A 13,901-nucleotide genomic window follows, 5' to 3' on the forward strand; every position below is an offset into this window, starting at 1 on the left:
TGGAAAAATACCAAAGGCGATCTGTCAGAGCATTGACTAAACAAAATCAGCATGACTCCAAGTGAGCTGGGGGAGGGAACAAACATGCTGCAAATATGTCATCTCTAATTACCCAAAGACTAACTGTCAAGTGACACCTCAGCCAGTTCAGAAGCAGAAATCAGCAAACGCCACCCCAAAAGTAGTGACTGCACACAGAGGCTGTCGAGCAGCTGCAAGGGGAGTCGGAAAATGATAAGGGCTTTGAAGGAGGAGTTGCTTTCCTAGTTAAGTCCTTGAAAGACAAGTTCAGGAGATAGATACTTCAGCTCCACTCCAGTCCTCAGGATAAGAATTTGTTGATTGTAAACTCAGTGAGAAGCGTGAGTTCCCCTCCCCTGATACACATCTCAATGCCATACTGAGAAGAGAATCAAAAGATGATGCATCAAAAGCAGTGCCCTCCTTCACCCTGGTTATTGCTATTCAAATGAAATCCACAAAGGTTAAGAGAAAAGGAAGTATGCATCACGGTTGTAAAACTGCACAGGAATAAATTATACAGATTAGCTGCCTGCCTTGAAATGCAGGCGTCCTTCATTAGCATTCAAAGAGTACAACACGAACATACACTTGATTTATCAACTGAGCCATAGAGTCAGGGCCAAGGTAAATAGAGGTGCCACTGGATGAAAAAATTCCCAACATAAGCAGTTCAGACCAAAGTGGAGCCTTTCCCTTGTTGATGTCTGCTGTTCAAAGTTAATCAGAATAAAGCAAAACATAATAGAAACATGCTTTTTACTCTGGGTTGGTACTCTGGCCTGTTTATTCTCTTAAAAAGCCACCGGGCAGGGCTTTATGAATAGAACACTGAAGAGAGTCCAATTTAAGTGGGAGTCTCAGTGGCCTTAGGAGGCCAGGCAGGGTTAAAAAGGATGAAGCAGAAATCTCACAATGAAAATGGCCCAGCAACAACTAATGCCACATACCCACACAAAGGGGAAGAAACAGCCAATCAGTGAATTATACTTCTGCCTATGCTTTCATTTTCAAAGTTAATCATATCTTTAATATAACAGGTATTGGCTTGACTACAAGCACTTGGTAAATGAAATTGTTTACATTTTGTAAGTATAATAAAACTGCACTAATTGGAGAAAAAGATCGATCTGAGCTAGTGACTATAGCTAAAGACATGAATGGACCAAACAGTTGGTTAGTTAAAAGTCTTCCTTTAATCAGTAAGTTAAAATGACTTTCAATAATTATATTAGAGCAGCAGGTGAAGCAGTACTGGCCTCTATGTAGATAGCAATAAGTAAGGGTCATTTGTTTATTCTTCTTTAAGAATATATATTGCCAGCCAGGCGCAGTGGCTCACGCCTCTAATCCTAACACTCTGGGAGGCCAAGGCAGGAGGACTGCTTGAGCCCAGGAGTTCAAGATCAGAATAAGCAACATAGGGAGACCTTGTCTCTACAAAAATAAATAAATAAATTAGCCAAGCATAGTAGCATACACCTGTGGTCCCAGCTACTCAGGAGAATCACTTATGCATAGGAAGTTGAGAATGCAATGAGCCATGACCATGCCACTGCACATGAGCCTGGGCAACAGAGCAAGACCCCATCTCAAAAGAAAGAAAACATATTGCCAAGTAAACATTATAAGTATAAGTACACCGTTATAATCTTTTTTGCTATTATCTGCTGAGCACATCCTTTCTTCCCTCTAATAATACAAAAATAAACTCCAGACAATATATTCCTACCAAGTACTCTATATGGAACAAATCCTGTGATTAATATTATTAGTTGATATAATTAATATTTCCTCAACTAAACCAGATTTACTGAACACCTACTATGTGCAGGATGCTTTGCAGGCACTGAAGGTAAAATATAGTCCTGGTCCTCCATGAGCTGACACTAATAATGACACTAATAGTGACACTAATAGTGAAGAAATGTGTTTTTAGCAGAGTAGTGACTCGTAAAAAGGTCTCAAAGGATCTGCTCTCATGAAAACATTTAAATGGGTTTTATTAATAATTTGTAGAATTTAACAAGTACTTCTAGAGTGTAAAGAATCCTTGAACAGCACTTGGCTTCTTCAGTTTGTTAAGAATTTCCTTTGTAATATTTGTGCTAATAATTAGGACTTTTCTGAAGAAAGAACTTGCTGAGTGTGGGTAAATCTCTACTGAGACCTTGTCTGAATTATTCTAAATTCTAATTTAATGAGCCAAAACTTCATCTATCCAATTCACTCTTCACCTCCTGCGGCTGTCAGCCACTTCTGGGAGCCTGGACGTGTTACCTCACATCCTGGGTCTGCCTTGGTGTGCTGATGTGCCCTCTCAATAAAAGACAAAGGAGGGTCACCATTGCCCTAACCTCTTCTTCAGAGACCACGTTGATGGAAGCTTTAAGTGGCTCCATAGCCTTGGCACTAATTCACCTGCATTTTTAATAGGGCAAAAGGTGGCTTGCTGCAATAATAAATTCTGAAATTTAATTTCAGCTTCTGACATTCATGGTTGAGCATATCTTCCTTTTCCATGAGAGGTTCCACAAATCACTCAAGAACACCTTCCACCGCATAATAGAAAATGATAAAGCACCTAGGGAAGGGGACAGAATGTCTGGCAGAACCCTGGGTTATATCATACAGAGAACAGGGTTCTTCCTAGCTGAAAAGCTCAGGATGCTCTCTGCAGCATTTAGGCAACCCCAGGAAATCCACTAACCATAAAACCTGCAATAAATAAGTTCCTATTTCATGGAGCCAGAGACGGGGGCTTTCTTTCTTTTTTTTTTTTTTTTTTTTGGCAGTGGGGACAGGGTCTGGCTCTGTAGTCCAGGCTGGAGTGCAATGGCGTGATCTCAGCTCACTGCAAACTCCACCTCCCAGGTTCAAGTGATCCTCCTGCCTCAGCCTTCTGAGTAGCTTGGACTACAGGCATGTACGACCATGCCCAGCTAATATTTTGTATTTTTATTAGAGACCGGGTTTCACATGTTGGCCAGGATGGTCTCAAACTCCTGACCTCGGGTGATCCACCCTCCTTGGCCTCCCAGAGTGCTGGGATTACAGGCATGAGCCACTGGGCCTGGCCAGGGGTTTTCTTAAAGAACACAACACTGAATTCTTTTTCCCCACTGCTCAGCGCAAACCTCATTTGTTATTCTAAGTGATTTTAGGATGAGGATGAAATCACATTTCTTCCCATTGTCTTATTGAAAATCATGGCCTATAATGATATTCCTTCTTTTTTACATACTCTTACATGATTTGCAACCTGCATTTTTCTTTTTAAGGATATACTGTGCCCTGCCCACAACCTGCAAGTCCTAATTTATTAGGTATTTAAGACTGATAAAAATATATTAGACCAGACCGGGTGCAGTGGCTCACGCCTGTAATTCCAGCACTTTGGGAGGCCGAGGTGGGTGGATCACCTGAGGTCAGGAGTTCAAAACCAGCCTGTCCAACATGGTGAAGCCCCATCTCTACTAAAAATACAAAAATCAGCTGGGTGTGGTAGCATGTGCCTGAAATCAGCCAGGTGTGGTGGCATGTGCCTGTAATCCTAGCTGAGGCAGGAGAATTGGCTTGAACCCGGGAGGCGGAGGTTTCAGTGAGCCAAGATCATGCCATTGCACTCCAGCCTGGGCAACAGAGCAAGACTCCATCTAAAAAAAAAGTACATATATATATGTAGTGACCAAGACATCTACCAAGAAGAACCTGTTTAGCTCTTAAGGTGCAGGCTTCCTCAATTCCCAAACACTTAAGTTGTGGAGGAGATGAGTGAATAAAGAGGTATCTTTCCCAAACTCCATCAAGAAACACACCCAGATAGATCCTGGAAAACCTAAAGGTACCAGCTCCTCTAGTAACCCATCATGGAGAGTCATATTTTAGGATCTAATAGGAACATTCCCTTCCTTGCCCCAACACGAAGCTGAGCTCTCCCACAAGAGGGCTGCTTTCCCTAAGAGTCCAGGAGAAAAGGCAGCTGTCTTAGTGGAAACATTGCTGAATACTGTAAGAACTTTGGAGCAGACCTTAAAGAAGTCACCAATTTAAGAAAATGTTTCTTACACTACAGGGGATTGTGGGGTGAGGAGCTGAGATTGAGGATGAAGGGACAAGATCAAATATGGAAACTAAGAAAATCCTAAGATGCAGAAGAGGAGAAAAATTAACACTTCTTTAAGAGGAATCAGAAGCCTCTCTCTCTCTCTCTCTCTCTCTCTCTCTCTCTCTCTCTCTCTCTCTGTCTTCCTCTCTCTCCTCTCTCTGTCTTCCTCTCTCTTTCAATCTCTCTCTCTCTCTCTGTCACACACACACACACACACACACACACACACAGAGTCTTAGAGAAATGATTCAGCCTTTTAAATACACAGATGCCTGCATTCCCTCTTGCTCTCCACAGATCCTCTGGAGATTCTGACTGAGTCAGTTCAGTCCGGGACTCTAGGTTTTTTCAATATTAATGCCATTCCAGGGAATTCATGGAATATCATATCCTGGGGATTGCAAGACGTATCTGCTCTAGTTCCATTGTAAAGGCCAGGCCTGCCGAAGTTTCTACTTGTTGCGCTCTTTCTGTCCATAGCTTCCCGCTATTTGAGTGTGCCCCACCCCTTCAGCCTTTGCCCCTCACATCTGAATTGCTCTCCATTCTGACTTGTCAGCCCTTGCAACTCAGAGAAAGGAAACTAGGTTGTCCTCCCATTGTCCTCCCATTTTCCATATCACGCCTTTTTGACAATCTGAGCTCTCCTCATCACAGAGAGTCTGGCCCTGTGGTTCACAACATGAGAATGTTGATTCCAGAAAAGCCTTCGAACCTCTCAGCTGGACCCATTTCAAAGTTGGTGCTGCATACCAAAGCTGTTTTCTCCAGTCTAATTTTCTCTTGTCTTGAAATAGAGACATTACAGAAAAGGTGTTGATCTTAAGGAGTTTAACAACAAAGCCCGGCTGCTCAAAGTACAGTCTAGTATCTTAAGACAAATTCCAGGGTAGGTCCAACCAACTGCCATAACCAGCAAGCGTCCAGTCTCCAAAGCATCACTTCAGCCAGGCCCGTGGCTACTGCCCTGTCCTGGTTTCCCCTAGTCAAATAACTCGAGCTTTAATTTTTTTACCTAAAGTACTCTAAACCCCTCATTTCCAGTGGAAGAAACAGTGAGTCCGTAAGGCCAGTTTTTTTTAAGACTTGATTTTTTAAGGTAGTTTTGGGTTCACAGCAAATTTGAGAGAAAGGCACAGAGATTTCCCATACACTCCCTGCCCCCATTCATGCATAGCCACTGCCATGATCAGCACCCCCACCGCCGTGTGCGTTTGTTACAACTGACGGACCTACATTGACACATTGTTATCACTCAGAGTCCACAGTTGACACTAGGGTTGGGTCTTAGTGTTGTACCCTGGGCTGCAGATCCTGACTGGTCCGTGGTCTGTTAGGAACCAGGCCACACAGCTGTAGGTAAGCAGTGGGTGATCAAGCTTTACTGCCTGAGCTCCACCTCCTGTCAGATCAGTGGCAGCATTAGATTCTCATAGGGGCACAAACCGTACTGTGAATGGCACATGCAAGGGATCTAGGTTGCCTGTTCCTTGTGCAAATCTAATGCCTGATGATCTGAGGTGGAACAGTTTCATCCTGAAGCCATCCTCCTTACCCTACCCGGTCTGTGGAAAAATTGTCTTCCACAAAACTAGTCCCTGGTGCCAAAAATGTTGGAGACCACTGTTGTACATTCTATGGGTGCAGACAAATGTCTAATGACATATGTCCACCATTGTAGTATCATACAGAGTAGTGGCACTGCCCTAAAAACCCTCTGTGCTCCATCTGTTCATCCATTCCCTCCACACTCACCCCTGGCAACCAACAACCTTCTTATTGTCTCTGTATTTTTTACCACAAGTCCAGATTTTTGTTATTCACAAACTGTCTACAGCCTTGCTCAAAGTTAGGATTGCCCCAATGTCCTGTTCTGATAAGAACTCCCGATATTTAACTATAAACCTTCCATCAGGATCACAGATAAAATCAAATAATGCCTTACTGCAGGCTTGAATTGTATTCTCTACAACAGAATCTCTAAGCTTAAGAATCACACATTCATCAATGTGCTGTTTGGATTCAAGATTTTTTAATAGAACAACAAACACACATTTAGCCCAGACTAAATAGCTGTTAACTATAAAGTGGCTCAACATTTGCTTTCAAAATAATCTGCTTTTACAGTTCTGTAGCAAGGTCTCTGGTCTGTTCAGCATGAACTCTTCAACAGTGACCCTGGCCTTATTGGGATCCTGGGTTTTAGGATTGGACACATACACTCCTAATGTATGCATTAATATGCCTAGCACAGTATGCAACTCTCTGTTTCTCACATTTCACTGTAGTTTCTACTCCAGCCTTCACAGCAATTTATTTCCACCATGCTCTGGGCCCTTTTATTTGACCTTCTGGGCATGAGGTCTCCTAGCACGTGTATCTTCCAAGCCCAGTAAAGGCCACGTTTAAAACCAAATGAGAGCCTTCGCTGTGTGACACTGAAACAGCTTGATCATTTTCACACAAAATTACTTGCATCTTGGCAGGGCTAAGTGGTAAACTCAATTAATAAATCCTGAAATTTAATTTCTACCTCTGACATTTATTGTTAAGCATGTGCTTTCTTACCACCCAGAGGTTCTACTTTCCATTTAACCTCGAGGTATTAGGGCTCCGCCTGTACTCTCCCTTTCCTCAAACACACCATGCTATGAAAAATACCCCCTGTGGCAAAACCCGAAATTGATGTGGAGTGCAATTCCATTCTGCACATTGAAGCCGTGTATACATAGCGCCACGTGTGGAGCAAGTTGGGCATGTACACGGGGAGAATCAGTGTTGCTGGCAAAGAGGAAATCACGCCTCAAAACATCCAAGCTGCATGGATTAAGTTCTTCTGATCACATTAACCTCACAATGAGCACATCCCCCTTATCTCACCCTGAGCAGAGCTGAGCGAACACAGGCAGTGCAGGAGCAGTTGTTGCCTCTTCTAGGGGCCTGTCTCTTGGAAATTACTATCTAGATATTCCAGAATTTCTAGTACTTTGTGTAGATAAAGAACTGGAGTCCATGATCTGAGCTAGATTCAGACCAAGAGAACCACAAAGAGGGTGGTTTCAAAGCACAACCCACAGCAGGTGAGTACAGTGGAACAGAACAGGCAAGACACTGCTACATTTTTTTTCAACTTTATTTTCTTCCAGAAAGCAATTATATCCAGCAAGTCAACTATGATTTTTTTTTAAGACAGAGTCTCACTCTCATGCCCAGGCTGGTGTACAGTGGTGCTATCTCGGCTTACTGCAACATCTGCCTCTGGGGTTCAAGTGATTCTCCTGCCTCAGCCTCTTAAGTAGATGGGATTACAGGTGCACACCACCACGCCCAGCTAATTTTTATATTTTTAGCAGAGATGGGGTTTCACCATGTTGGCCAGGCTGGTCTTGAACTCCTGCCCTCAAACGTTCTGCCCACCTCAGCCTCCCAAAGTGCTGGGATTATAGGCATGAGCCACCATGCCCGACCATGAACTTTGAATTTAATAAGAAAAGTTTTAGTGGTAAGGGGAACTATATGAATTTATGAGACTATTAGAGAAAATATAAATATAAACATGGGGACACTATGTATTTATTTTTATAATCCTTTTAAATTTTAGAAATGATTACTGTGACTGATTCTCAAATGACAGTTGATATCACTAAAACATCTCATTATCATGAGAAAAGCCTACAAGAATTTACATATTACCATTTCAAATTTTATTAACATTTGTGCCTCCATTAAAGCACCTCAGGATGCCCTCAATATTTTGAGAAAAGTCTACTTTTGAAATACACATATAGCTCAGTCTTTCACTAATTTCACTTGCTGCATGCTTGATAGGGTTAGCTTTACTTAAAGTCTTTATTCTTACTGCCTAGATAATTTTTATTCGACTGCTCTAAACATACTAAGCAATCTTGATTCTAACAGTAATAATATATCTTTGTTACTGGTTCTGTTAATTCTAATGATTGGTCCTAGGCTGTTCCTCCCCTTCCTTTAGGAATGGTACCTTCCAGTCTCTCCATGTGCATGAAAAGTGACAAGCATGGGTCCCCATATTTCTACTTATTGGGCCACCCTAAAGACACGGTTTGTAAAATCTGCATGAATATTATCTTTCTCTAATGAGCCTTGGTTTTGCATATGTTTTTAACTGATGTATAATGCTTTCTCTTTCATAGTAGCTTGTCTAATTATTTCTAGAGTTCTGGAATATATGTATAGCTGAGACCTTGTAAGTGATAAGGATAGGATTTTCAGATCCATGAAAATTTGAGATGCACCGCATTCTTGCGGGGGCCAGCCTAGAATGACCCCAGCAGGAAGGAAGCAGGTAGAGAACAGCAGAGCAGCACTGGCCGCATTCCATCCCACATGTTTCAGAGCATCCTCCCTTGGATTCAGTGCAAGTCACTGAATTTGTTTCCTCTCAGCCAAAGTATAGACAGCTGTAACCTAAGCTATCCTTTTTGTGTCCGATAGAAAGAGAGCCACAGTTGCCAGACCTTCTAGCCCTAGAAACTCCAAACTCCACCTGGCATCATGGGTACTTCCCAGCCTGCTCTGTGGCAGCTATCCAATCAGGACAAGATCCTGTCACCTTCCTTCCTCCATACTCAGTGATGCACCAAGTTTAAAGAAAAAAAAAATGTTAAGGGCCCATTTGTGACTTATTTTTTTAAATAGTCATAACTTTACATCGAGTTAGTGTTCGCTACTGTTTCAAAAGGAATATTCTCAAGTGTTGGCTACATTTTAGCCTTGGTAAAAAATTTCAAGAAAAGAAAATGTAACCCGTAATATTTTTAAAAATTGGAATGTAGATGATAGCCTTGCAACTATGGTTCAAGCAACTTTTTACCCCTCAAATACATCCCTAGAGCAGCCCACATTTCACTGTCACGTTCTGTGGTGGCATGTGGCTACTACCACAATTTAATTGGACTGGGATTTTATACGTCACTTTGGCTTTTTAACAGAAACTGAACTCATGCTTAGTCTCCATAGTTAGCCATATAAGTATAAATCAAACTGACACACTTCTCAATTCTGGTTTGATTCTATCCCATTCACACTGTCACAGCCATGGCTAAGCGTCTCTCCACCAAATTCTTTTAAACTGGCTCTCTGAATTTTTTCTGAAACATATTTTCCAATTATTAATGACCCTGCTAATTACCATCCAGGTCTGGCTAGAATTTAACATAAAAGACAACATTATTCATTAAGTAAATTATTTAATTGGCTTACTACTAAACATCTTCTTATCAAAAAGGTTTATGCTGATATAAATTTAGGTAGATACACATACACACACACACACACACACACACAGCCACACACACAACCATCACAGTCATTCCTTGAAGCTGTCTACAAAAACAAGTTTGAAATGTTTAATTTTCCAAAATATGTCTCTCAAAAGGTAACTTGTTGATCAGGGGAAAACGACGTAGCTAAGCTAGGGCATAAAGGAGAAAGTTGCAATGTGCTAGAAAAGAGATAAAGTCATGGAATAATTATTGGGGAAATCTAGTCCAATGACTATAGGTTAGGAGGGATAGATTTCTGTTTCTGACAAAAGAAAGGTCTATGCTTGCCATATAATTTACTTTAACTAGTCTGTAATCCATGGGGATGAGGAGGCCTGAGTCAATTCACTAGAGTCATTAACTTTAAAAAAAGAGAGCGAGGGCTCTTTGTGGTTTCAGTTCAGTTCCATAAGCATCTATCAAGCACCACCTGTGACCCAAGGTCTGCTGCTCATTGCAAGGGATATAAAGATTAATAAGAAAGGCTCTGCCATGTCCATTCATAAGCTAGGATGGAAGACAGGGAGATAATTATGTAATGGGGCGAGATAAATAGTATTAGCAAAGGGTGATAAGAACCCAAAGTGGGCAGTAAACTAAATCTGCTTAGCAGAATTGTAGAAAATTCTACCCAAGTGGTAACATTTTAGCCGGGCATTGCTTTCACCAGAGTGGGAAAAAGATAAGGCTGTTTGTTTCCAAGCACATGAAATGGTTCAAGCAAAGTCAGGGAGATGTGTTCAGAAAAGATACACAATGGTTCAAGCAAAGTCAAGCAAAGTCAAACAAAGTTCAAGCAAAGTCAGGGAGATGTGTTCAGAAAACATAGACTAAATGGGAAAGGGGGATGGCCAAAATGAAGGAGGAGCCCTTTAAAAAATAGCCTTCTGGCTGGTCACGGTGGCTCACACCTGTAATCCCAACATTTTGGGAGGCCAAGGCAGGAGGATGGCTTGAGGCCAAGAGATTGAGACCAACCTGGGCAACATAGCAAGACCCTATCTATAAAAAAAAATTAAAAATTAGCCAGGTGTGCTAGCATGTGGCTGTAGTCCCAGCTACTTGGGAAACTGAGGCAAGAGGATTTCTTGAGCCCAGGAGTTTGAGGCTGCAACGAGCTATGATTGTGCCACTTCACTCCAGCCTGGGTGACAGAGCGAGACCCTGTCTCAAAAGAAAAGAAAAGAAAAAAAGGACCTTCTATCCCAAGCAAAGGACCCTGCGGTTTATGTAATCAGATGTCACCAAAAGAAATTTTTTAATGGGAGGGTAAAAACATCTGTATTTGGAAATATACCTCAGTAGCAAATGACGTGAGGGCCGGAATTAAGAAAGTGGTGGTGGAAATAGCACATTGGAGTTGGATATTGGGGATATTTCAGTCATTTCATTGATGAAATAAAGAAGGTTGGTGAATAATGAATGTGAAGGACAGGATCAGGGAGGAGGACTGTGACCCGAGGCTGGGTGGAAGATGATGTCAGGAAGCTAACAGGAAACACGAGTGAAGGGCCAAGCTTAGGCAGAAGGATGATGAGGTGAGTTTTGGACTTGTTGAGCTTCAGAGGTCTGAGAGACACTGAAGTGAGGAAGGCCAGAAATAGGGCACTTGGATGAGGCACTCAGGAGCTGGAGCCAGAGCATTTGGGGAGTCTTGGAGAGGACTTGGAGCCATAAGTGAGGCTGAGCTCTCCCAGAGAGCGCCCACTGTGTACATAGAGAGGAGCGCCAGATGACAGAGCCACATTGGACTGGGAAGTAAGAGAAGTTGATGAAGAAAATCAGGAGAGGGCAATCTGAGAGACAGGAAGAGAACCAGAAGAGAAAAGCCATTTGGAAGCCAGAGAGGGGCTTCAAAAATAATTACCCATTTTCTAGATGAAAAAGTGGTTGCACCATCCAGAGATAGGCTGGGAAGCAAGTTAGAAAAGGAGGGAGAGTGGAGAGGATTGGCGCAATGCCAGGCACACAGCACTCGAGACATGATGGCTTTGTGTGGCTTGTGGGTGGGAAGTGGCCTTCACCTGCTACTCCGTGGACCTCTCCAGAGGCCCTCCCCACATGCCTCCCCATGTTCTGAGCCACTCCAGGAACCCACCCAGTGTGGGCACCCCCCTCAGATCACTAGAGCTCCCACTTAGCTCCAGCCATGGGGGCCCACGCCCTGGTGTTTCTGCTTTCTTTTTTCAGAGGGCAGAGGTGGTCAGAGTGTAAAGATGAGTAAGATACCACCTCTGCACTAAAATAACTCTCTATATGGGGAATGGTTAAGGAAAACGGGGTGCTTGTAGTTTACCAAAAAAAAAAAAATCGCACTCCTGTTGAAAGCATTTCTTGGGTTCCTTTCCCGTCTTGACGTATAAAGTATTCTGGAAACAGGCGTGCTCTCCCCAGTTTCTCTTTTCCCATGACATACTGCATTTTGAAATCTGAATTTTATCAAGACTCCAATGACGAAGTCCCCTCAAAGATCACCAGTTTCACTACGATAACAAAATCTAATGACGAATTCAACCCTTCAGCCCCTTAGGACTCCCTGTAACAGCTAACACTGTTGGTCAGTGTATTCGCTGGATTTTCTCTTACCTGTTCAGTTGCTCCTCTGGGGTCTTCAACTCTCTTTCCACCCGTAACAGCCCTCCCCACCCTTTCCTTCAGGATCTCTCTTGCTCTCATGGTTCCACCTGTCCCGCCGTGCAGAGGACTTTTGTGTCTGTTTGCCACCCCTGCCTTCATTTCACAGCTTCATCCCAAGACGTCAAGCTGCCTGCTAGACAATTCTACCCAGACACCCTGCATTTATGTATTCAAAATTGTATTCATGACCTTCCCTCCCAAAATATTCCTCCTTTTGAATCACCTATTAATTAAGGGACCATCAACCCTCATGGTTGGCTCAAAACTACATTGACTGGCGTCCCTATTCATGTGTGTCTGTGTCTGTCTGTGTGTGTGTGTGTATCTGTATCTGTGTGTGTCTGTTGGTGTCTGTGTGTGTGTGTACAACCAGTCGCCAGGTGTGAGCATACTTCTTTCATTTCCCACATCAGCCTGTCCTCCATTCCCATTGTCATTCTCTCCCAGTTCAGGCCCACTCCCCTGGATTAGACAGCCTTTACCTGTTTGCCCTACTGCTATACTGCTGTGGTATATCTTCCCTGCTCATTGATGCCACAATTGTCCTAAAGGATTGCTCCACTCAAAAATATTTTCCACCCAAAAAAAAAAAAAGAAAAGGTTTTTTTTTCTGAGACAGTCTTGCTCTGTCACTCAGGCTGGAGTGCAGTGGTGCAATCTCGGCTCAAGGGAATCTCTGCCTTCCTGATTCAAGCAATTCTCACCTCAGCCTCCCAGGTAGCTAGAATTACAGGCATATGCCACCACCCCCAGCTATTTTTTGTATTTTTAATAGAGACAAGGTTTTGCCGTGTTGGCCAGGCTGGTCTCGAACTCCTGGCCTCAAGTGATCTGCCTGCCTTGGCCTCCCATACAGCTGGGATTACAGGTGTGAGCCACTGTACCCAACAAAAAACCTTTAAGTGCATCCCCAAGCCATCCGTAATTTGGCCCCATCCTGCTATTCACTCTGATCTCCTATCTCACGCAATATTCCATTACATAGGTGTGTTCCAGTTACACTGGAACACTTGTCATTGTCCTGCATCCCCACCTTCAGGGTTGGGCACATGCTGTTTTCTTGGCTTAGTAAACCCTTTCCCCAAATCTTGTCCTCCTTCAAGAACCAGGTCCAAAGCCTGCCTCCTCCATGAGTCCTTTCCCAAGTCCCGCAATCCGAAGGGATCTCTCAGACCTCTGAAGTCTCATAGCCCTCATGCTTCTCTCCCGTTCTCTTTCACTCTCTGCTTCGCAGCATAGTTATCAGTGTCCACATACTTCCTCCCTTTTGTGGTATTCAAACTCCTTGAAGCCAGTAACCTAGGTTCTTTGTACAGTGCTTAGCAGATTGAGGACAACAAGAAAGACTGAATAAATAAGTGAATGGACGAATAAACATCTTGCAGTATCACGAAGTCATCATTCTGACAGCAAATTTCAGTGCAGGTTTTTGTTTAGAGGGTTGTAGAAGCCACAAGATTGATGGCCCAAATTTCCACCAATACTCTCAACCTAATCTAAAGGTGGTGGGCGGGGAGGTTTCCCTTTTGTTTTGTTTTTTAAATAATTTCCTGCCTATCCACTTATTCTCATGTAATGAATCTCTGCGTTAATGGTTGAGTGGAGGAAAACTGGCTAATTGAATGTTCCAGGTAGTTGCTTCTGGTTCATCTAAGTTTTATTGTTACTACAAAGTGTTGTTTCTCAAATTGTAATTGTGACCTATGTTGGCAGCACAAACTGCAGTCTAATGTGCCAGAGTTGCTGCTGGGCTGCAGAAATGCCACATCTAGCACAGTCTCCTGGAGACAGAAGGTAACCAGGACCTGTGGAACGAGAGCTAACGTTAGGTC

The 13,901-nt window shown here is 43.0% G+C and overlaps 1 protein-coding gene across 2 annotated transcripts in view; it reads left to right on the forward strand.

The window, feature by feature from the left end:
- Positions 1–13,901, forward strand: part of MAGI2 (membrane associated guanylate kinase, WW and PDZ domain containing 2) — a 1,480,053-nt gene that overhangs the window by 1,424,578 nt on the left and 41,574 nt on the right. The window lies entirely within an intron of this gene.

Source organism: Theropithecus gelada, chromosome 3 (genome assembly GCF_003255815.1).
Source record: "Theropithecus gelada isolate Dixy chromosome 3, Tgel_1.0, whole genome shotgun sequence".
In the NCBI taxonomy this organism is placed as follows: Eukaryota; Metazoa; Chordata; class Mammalia; order Primates; family Cercopithecidae; genus Theropithecus; species Theropithecus gelada.